Raw genomic sequence first — 8,170 nt, 5'->3', positions numbered from 1 at the left:
ACTAGAGACTGCATGAGGGCAGGAAACTGTTCTATCATGGAGAGCAAAGAATGACAAGACATAAATCCTTCAGATTTATGCTCTTTGGAGGGCCAGGCCACAGGGGACACTTTACCTTCGTTGCCCCATGTTCCTTCTTTATGAATATTAACCCTCTTTCCTAGGCAAGACTCAGAGCACACTGCTTGTCCCTCTCTTTGCTTTGCCCTCTGTGGCAATGGCTATTCCCTAACTTGCCTTCCAGTTAGTGGTCTGCAGGTCTACCTGGGTCCCTTCGCTTCACACATCAAGGCATAGATACAAGTCACTCTCTAAACTTCTATATACCACAAAGACCTGAACCGGATATGGTAACCTGATTCAGCTCTGGAGTGGGTGTTGGGGAAAGATCCTTATATAATTCTGACATGTACCCCAGTTAGGATCATGTGGCTGCAATTGAATGAGGCCTCCAAATTCTTTCACACTCTCTTTTGAGTATGACTTTGTACCCAGAAGGCACTCTATGTGTGCTTTTTAAGTAAGTATCTAACATAACCCTCATCTGGCTCCTAGAGATTACCAGGCAATTTCCCTTTCAGTCCTAGCTACACTTTTAATGATCTATGTGCTTTGGGGTGGCTAGCCCAGAGGAGACTAGCAGACCTGCCTAGGGAAGAGCAGCAAGGGTCTAGTTTAATAATAATATAGCCAGTAGCACCTGATGGAGAGGATTGTGTGGTGCTGTCACAGTGAAGGGACAAGGTGCTAACTAGCCCCTAGGTGAGGTGATCGCTCATCACTGAGGGAAGAAACCACAGATGGAAGGAGATAACAAGATTGTCTGTGGGGGTCAGAGCTAAGCCTCTTACTGCTCCTGAAGCAAACAAATCCACAGTGATCCCTAAGGGAAGACCTTTTCCCAGAATTTCCTCTTTCACACTCCCCCAGACAGAACCAGGAAGAAACCAGCCTCAATGATCTCTGAAACAGAGCAGGTCTCCAAGCCAGGGCAACCTCAAAAGGCTCTAGCTGGAGTGAAAACCCCTGGAGGTCACACACTCAGTTTCTAGAAACTTCCTCGGTGACCTGCAATGTTTGTGGTTTGCCAAGTGAAAGGCTTTTTGATCCTTCCATTTCCTCTTTCCACACTCATCTCCCTGATGTCTTCCGGTCAACACCAGGTCTTCTCATGAACATTTTCTCTAGGGTCCACCACCTCAAACATCGACTGGTTCATTTGCAACTAAGTTCTGCTGAATGCCGCCGGACAGCTCTCCTTTGTGAAACCTGCCTGAGACAGGACAAAGAGCCCCACAAGGAAAATAGAAGAAATTCCCAAAATAAGCTGCCTGAGAAGACTCATGGCATTTGAACCCTGGACCTAAACCTCAAAGCCAAGCTATTTGCCTTACCCACTGCAACCTTGGAGCTTCAGTTTCCTCACGTGTAAAACTATAGAGAAGCCAACACATAGACTTACCCACACCAGGGGGATGTGCATGAGGTCATTCATGTGTGTATAGTGCTTAATTTGCAAACCAGTCTGTCGTGGATAAATATGAATTACTATGCAATCATTTCATTAGAACAAAAAGCTTTCACTGCACAAGTAAAAGATCACCTTGTATTCATTTACTTCTGGCTGGTGTCTTAGTTCAAGTCACTATAGTTGGGTAGCAAACACTGAATCCATAGCCCTGCTATGTCTCCTTTTATCTACCCAAGAGCACTGTGGTTCTTTTGTTGTTGTTCTTTTTAGTTATACATGACAGTACAGTATATTTTTATATATATTTATACAAACATGAAGTACATCTTATAGCATTATGTTTCTTGAAACTTCTCTACTTATAGAGGGCCTGGGTTGGATTTGGAGCTGGAGCATTAGGTGTGGAACAGGCCTGGTGGGACGAAATGGTGGGGACACTGGCTCCACTTAGCCCTAAGAGAAATTGTTCAGGTGACTGAGTCTGTCTTGAGTGCATTGGAACTCAATTTCCTGTTCCCAACTCTCCTCTACCTTGACACCGAAGTCTTCTTTCTTCAAGTCCAAGCCATTTTTTTTTCCTGTTTCATGACCCTTTTGTGCCCAAACAAAGACCTTTCAGAGACACAGTCCTATCATGGGAAGAACAGTACTATATCCTACCAGGAATTTCAGCATCCTGAAACTTGTGAATATTCTGAGGGTTGGGAAGAAATTCTAGAAGGGGAAAAGGGGCCTTCCTAGCTCTTGAATGAGTTATTCTGAGTGCACAGCTCTTTCCACCGTGGTCCACATTGGATTTTACATGTGGGGTTGTGGTAACCCATTATACACCCCCAATGGGCCTCTCTACACAAAGAAGTGTAACCAGAGAAACCAAAAGATAACCCAGGGAACCTGGTTCCTTGACTTTGACCATTTCAGAAAACCAGCCTTGGGCATCACTCAGGGTGAGAGGGAAGAAAGATGTGGTCACTGGAGAGTTGCAGGGATCAAAGAGGTAGGCAGAGTGAGAGAGATGCATGGAGACCTCCAGGCAGTCTCTGGCCACATTTGTGGAGTGTCTGCTCTGTGCAGTACCATAGCCCAGGTTGTGGAGAGTGAGATCTCAAAGATGAATCACTCCACTCTCAAGTTGGCTACTTTCAATTATTCCTATTTGAGGAAAGGTTTCCATAGGATTACTCTAGGCTCAAAGGAGTCTCTTTGCCCAAACCACCTTGGTGACCCCTATTGACCTGGCTTGATTGTTCACACAACTGGGAATGCACACTTGAAAAACATTAAGACTCTTCCAAGGCACTTTGCAATGAACAGTGGGAGTTTGGGGAAATACCTGCCCACTTTCACCTGCCCCCTTACCAGTCTGTATCCCAATGTTAAAGATAAATTGAGTTCAAAACAAAATTGTGGGTTGCGTTTCCATGAGGTTCTTCAGGCAATACAAATCTATAGCTTAGGGCATGTTACGGATTGAATCACATCATCCTCTACCCCCACATTCACACTCAAGTCCTAACCTCTAGTTTCTCTGCATATGACTTTATTTGGAAATAAGGTCATTGCAGATGGAGTTAAGGTAGGATCACTGTGACAGGATGGGCCGCTCATCCAATATGACTGGTGTCCTCACAAAAAGGGGAAAATTGAACCCAGACACCAGCACAAGGTGAATGTCATGTGAAGACCAAAGTTAGGCTTCCACAAGCTGAGAAACACCAAATTGCCAGCAATCTTCCAGAAGCAGGGAAACAATGTCCCCTGTAGCTCCAGAAGGAGGCAACGCATGCCTCCATCTCAGACTGCCAGTCTCCAGAATTCTGAGCCAGTGCACTTCCATTGTTTGAATCTTGGAATCTTGTCATGGCAAGTCCCTAGCAAACTGATACAGAACACAAATTTCAGTGGGTGGGAGGGAAATCCCAGCGCATCTCAGAATCTTCCACAAGGTTTCAGTGTCTACCTCGCCTACACAGAAGGCTGCCCTAACTGAAGACAGGCATAGGAGATCGGAAGCAGACTTTTACAAGACCTGCTATGTACTGGGTCCATACATTTCCACATCTCACAGACACCTGGTGAGGTTTTTGTTTCCTCCCCAAGGAGGATATCAGGGAGGTCACACAGCAGCACAGCAATGCATGTTAGATCACATGGAGAGTCTTTAAAAAACATCAGTGTCTAAGTCCCTGTCCCTAAGATTCTTATGCAATTTGTCTGGGCTGTTTGAGTCTTAAAAGCCTTCTGTGTGACTGGCTTGTAAAGCCATGTTTAACAACCACTTTTATGGTTTAGATATTCGGTGTCCCCAAAAGCTCATGTGTGAGGCAACGCAAGAGCATTCAGAGGCGAAATGATTGGGTTATGAAAGCCCTAACCTAATCAGTGAATTAATCCCCTGAGTGGTAACTGAAAGCTGGTAGGTGTGGCTGGAGGAAGTAGGCATTGAGGGCTTGCCTTGGGGGTATATGTTTTGTATCTGGCAAATGGAGTGTCTCTCTGCTTTCTGATCATCATGTGGGCCCCTTCCCTCCACCACACTCTTCTACTGATATTCCGCCTCACCTCGAGCCTCAAGGAATGAAGCTGGCAGTCTATGAACTGTGACCTCTGAAACTGGGAGCCCCCAAATAAATATTTCCTAATTTTTCTTATCAGGTCTTTTGGTCACAACTGTGGAAGAACTGACTAAAACAACACATGATACTATGTGTCGGGCACTGTGCTATCTTCCTTACATATATTATGTCACATTCTTACAACTTTGTAAGGTAGGCATTGTTTCCACCACTCCAATGAGAAAAAGAGGGCTAGGTAGAAAGAAATGATTTGCTTAAGTTAGAACTTATTGGAGATTTTCAATTCTGATCCATTTTGGTCCCAAACATATGCTCTTCTAATCACATCCTGCCAACTTCACAAATAAGGGATGTGTCCAACAGGATACAACTATATGCAATAGAAATCACCTTCCGTTGCCATGACAGAAAAGAAATGTATGGAAGGGATATTGGGCATGATTGCAATGTAATTGTATCAGAGATGTGTCAGGGTACAATGTCCTGGTGTCTGCAATTGCATCACCAAGGATTATAAACATTTTTTTTCTTTTTCTTTCAGCAAAAAGAAAAAGAAAAAAAATGTTTATAATTGTGCATAAAACATTGGGGGTGGGGATGAAATACAGAACAAGTGGGAAGCACAGGTGGGTCCTCCAGAGATGAGGAGGCATTCTGCTGGATGCTGTTAAAAATGTCCCCTCCAGCGTCACCTGCAGGAATAGTTAACATTGACATTCACAACAGCTTTTTTCTTTGAAGTCCCTGTTTGGTCAAGAGACACTATTTCTTGTTCTACAATGAATGATCACTGCTCTAGTCTTTGATAAACCCATGGCACACTATTATCATGTCATCTACAGCCACTTCTTTTGCAGTGTTAACTTGATCTTCATTGTCACTGTTAGAATCACTTTGATTCAGAACTGTTTTGACAATTTCACCATCAGCTCATGAATGAACAACTGGTGTCTTGTTATTCATGTTAAGACCTTCTTCAATATCTACTTCCAGATTACTAAAGAACTCTGAAGGTACATGTTTGCTTATGTAAGGAAATCAGACATTTTTTTCCCTCACTTGACGTACACAATCTTCCAAGTCACTACCTATTCATCATTAGCACTGCACACAATCACACACCAGGGGCTGTCCAGGCACACACAACGGTGTCTTTAGTCACACATCTATACTTCTGATCATTGTTGCTAACAATGTTCAAGAAAATGTTTTCACATTTATTCCTCAATGATCCAAGGATACCCTGGTCACATGACTGAGCTAATGAAGTCACATTTGGGGAAAATACATAGCATAAACATTATTAATGAGATTTTGGCTGGAGAATAAGCAGAACAGTTGTAAAGGAATAACAAAATCTCACAGTCATTATCCAGTTCAGCTTCTCTATGGTAAGCACAACTCCTGATGTATGCAATATTTGTGAAACCAATCAGAAAAGATGTCCCTGGTGATCCACACTGCTTTGCTAGTATCATAATGAACTGATAAGATATCGGCTCCTTTAAAACAGGGAGGGTGTAAGCTTTGGCTATCTCAGCAAGTTTATAGTTATGGGTGCCTCCTGTATTAGCACACCCCAGTGCAGTTCTCCTATCCTCTGCATCCTTAATTCTCATAGGGAGAATTAAAAGACATCATCAATTATAATCAATGTCTTTCTGGAGCAATAATGTCCAAACAGTAATGCTTTGGTAGAATTATAGACTTGTTCTGGTATCAGGTTTTCATTAGCAGTGACCTTAGTAAACTTATCAATAAATTTCTCTACTGCTCCACAATCAACAGTTACCTCTTCCATGAAATTGCAGAACTCTGACTACAGCACCTTTTCTACTTCAGCTGTGGAAGTCACACAACACTTCTACCATTCTCTACTATGGAAGCAGCCACCAGCTACCCAGATCCCAGGCAAGGGGAATTAGATTGTAACCTCTTGATGCCAAGGTCATACTGTGAAAACATGTGGGATGGAAAAATATTATCACAATTATCTTTGGAAAATCCAATCTGACACAGTACATTCTCTTCATCCCACTTGCGGTACCCAGTTTCCATTCCAGATGCCTTTCTGACTACCAAATGATCTTGACTTTTAGTAGCTTAAAACAACCATTTGATTTTGTTCACAATTTTGTGGTTTGGGAATAGAAAGAAGTATCATCAGGGCAGGTTTCATCAAGGATTGCACACACAACTGCGGTCAGGGATCAGCTGAGGCTGCCCTCATATGATGGCTTGTCCAGGCAGACGTCCATTATGTTGCAGTGATGTGATTGGCAGATGAGACATAGGTTGGCTGGAGTTCCACTGGGCTGTTGACATGGCTTCTTCAATGGGAAGTTCCCAGAAGACTGGTCTTCTAACACAGCATCTGGCTCCCTCAGATTCCAGAGCAGCAATTCCAGAGAAGCAGGTGGAGACTGTACTGCCTATGCTCACCCCACCTCAGAAGTCAAATAGCATCACTTTTATTGCACTCTGTAGATTGCAAGTGATTCACTAAAGTCAGCCCAGGTTCAAGGGGATAAGTAAGAGATACCCTGTCACTTATGGAGAAGAGTAGTGTGACTCTGTGAACATATTTTAAAACTGCAATTCTCACCTCCTTCAAGATTCCTAAAGCTGGGTGCTGTAATCACAGCGGCTTAGGAGGCGCAGGCAGAAGGATTGTGAGTTCAAAGCCAGCCTCAGCAATGGCAAGGTGCTAAGCAACTCAGTGACACCCTGTCTCTAAATAAAATACAAAATAGGGCTGGGGGTGTGGCTCAATGGCAGAGTGCCTGCCCTGTGTTCAATCCTTGGTACCAAAAAAAAAAAAAAAAAAGATTGCTAAAATGTCACCTTCTAAGAGAGACTTTCTCTTCCTAACTACTTTCCAGTCCCAACACTTGATTATGAATTTTCTTTTCTGTTTCTTTTTCATAGTAATTATCACCTTTTATTTATCACTTAAATTATTTCTTCGTTGTCCAGTCTGTCTCCTTCCTCTACAATGTAAGACCCATGAGAACAAGGATTTTTGTCTATTTTGTCCAATTCTGAAGTCCACCCATCTAAGTCAGGGGTTTGCTTACCATATCTGGTCTGCTGCTTGTTTTTATAAATAAAGTTTTATTTGAACACAGCTGTGTCCACTCCTTTGTGAATTGTCCTGTGGCTGCTTTTGTATCACAATGGCAGTGCTAACAACAACTATTTGTTGAATGAATGAACAGCTTTGGTTCAACCAAATACAACTTTTCCATTACCAACAGAACTCTATTTTTATTTTTAAGAATAAAACTGAATATAGACCAAAAAAAAAATCCCATTTTTGTGGTTTTTCCAAATTAGGGAAACATTGTCCTCAAAGGTGAATTGGAACATCCTTTATTGAATAGATTAATTGCTTATAATTGTAAAACAATAAATCTCTGTTTTACAAGTGCTTTTTGGATTTCTACCAGAGCCCTATTTTTAAATATTAGGAGGTTTCCAATAGACCTTTGGTATAAGACTTTGTCTTTTTTCAATCCTGTTTCCAAAACTTAGTTGATCACAGAACATGTCTCAACGTTCCTTGTGAGATGCTCTTTAACACCAAGAAAACTAATGGTCTAACAGAAAAAGTGAATATTTAGCTTACTAACAAATTGGGATACCACCCAGAGTGAGAGGAGGCACTGCTAATATTCATGCTGGGACAACAGCGCTCTCCTGGGTGAACCAGGAAAGACTGCCACCTTATTTTGTGGGAAATACTGTTTTCTCTGATTACAACTCAAAATGGGGAAGAGTTTGATTCTATATTACCAAGAGATTATTTTAAAATTTCAAAGGTTGCAGGCTGGGGATGTGGCTCAAGCGGTAGCGCGCCCATCTGGCATGCGTGTGGCCTGGGTTCGATTCTCAGCACCACATACCAACAAAGATGTTGTGTCCGCCGAAAACTAAGAAATAAAATATTAAAATTCTCTCTCTCTCTCTCTCTCTTACAAAAAATACACACACGATTTATTTTAAAATAAAATAAAATAAAATTTCAAAGGTTGTCAGTTGGTGGGGACTGTTGAGGAAAACGTCAAAGGTGGAATCATGAAGAAACAATTCTGTAAAACATACTTGTCAGAATTCAAGTCAA

The sequence above is a fragment of the Urocitellus parryii genome, chromosome 3 (genome assembly GCF_045843805.1).
Source record: "Urocitellus parryii isolate mUroPar1 chromosome 3, mUroPar1.hap1, whole genome shotgun sequence".
Taxonomy (NCBI): domain Eukaryota; kingdom Metazoa; phylum Chordata; class Mammalia; order Rodentia; family Sciuridae; genus Urocitellus; species Urocitellus parryii.
Note: the sequence above shows the minus strand (reverse complement) of the source record.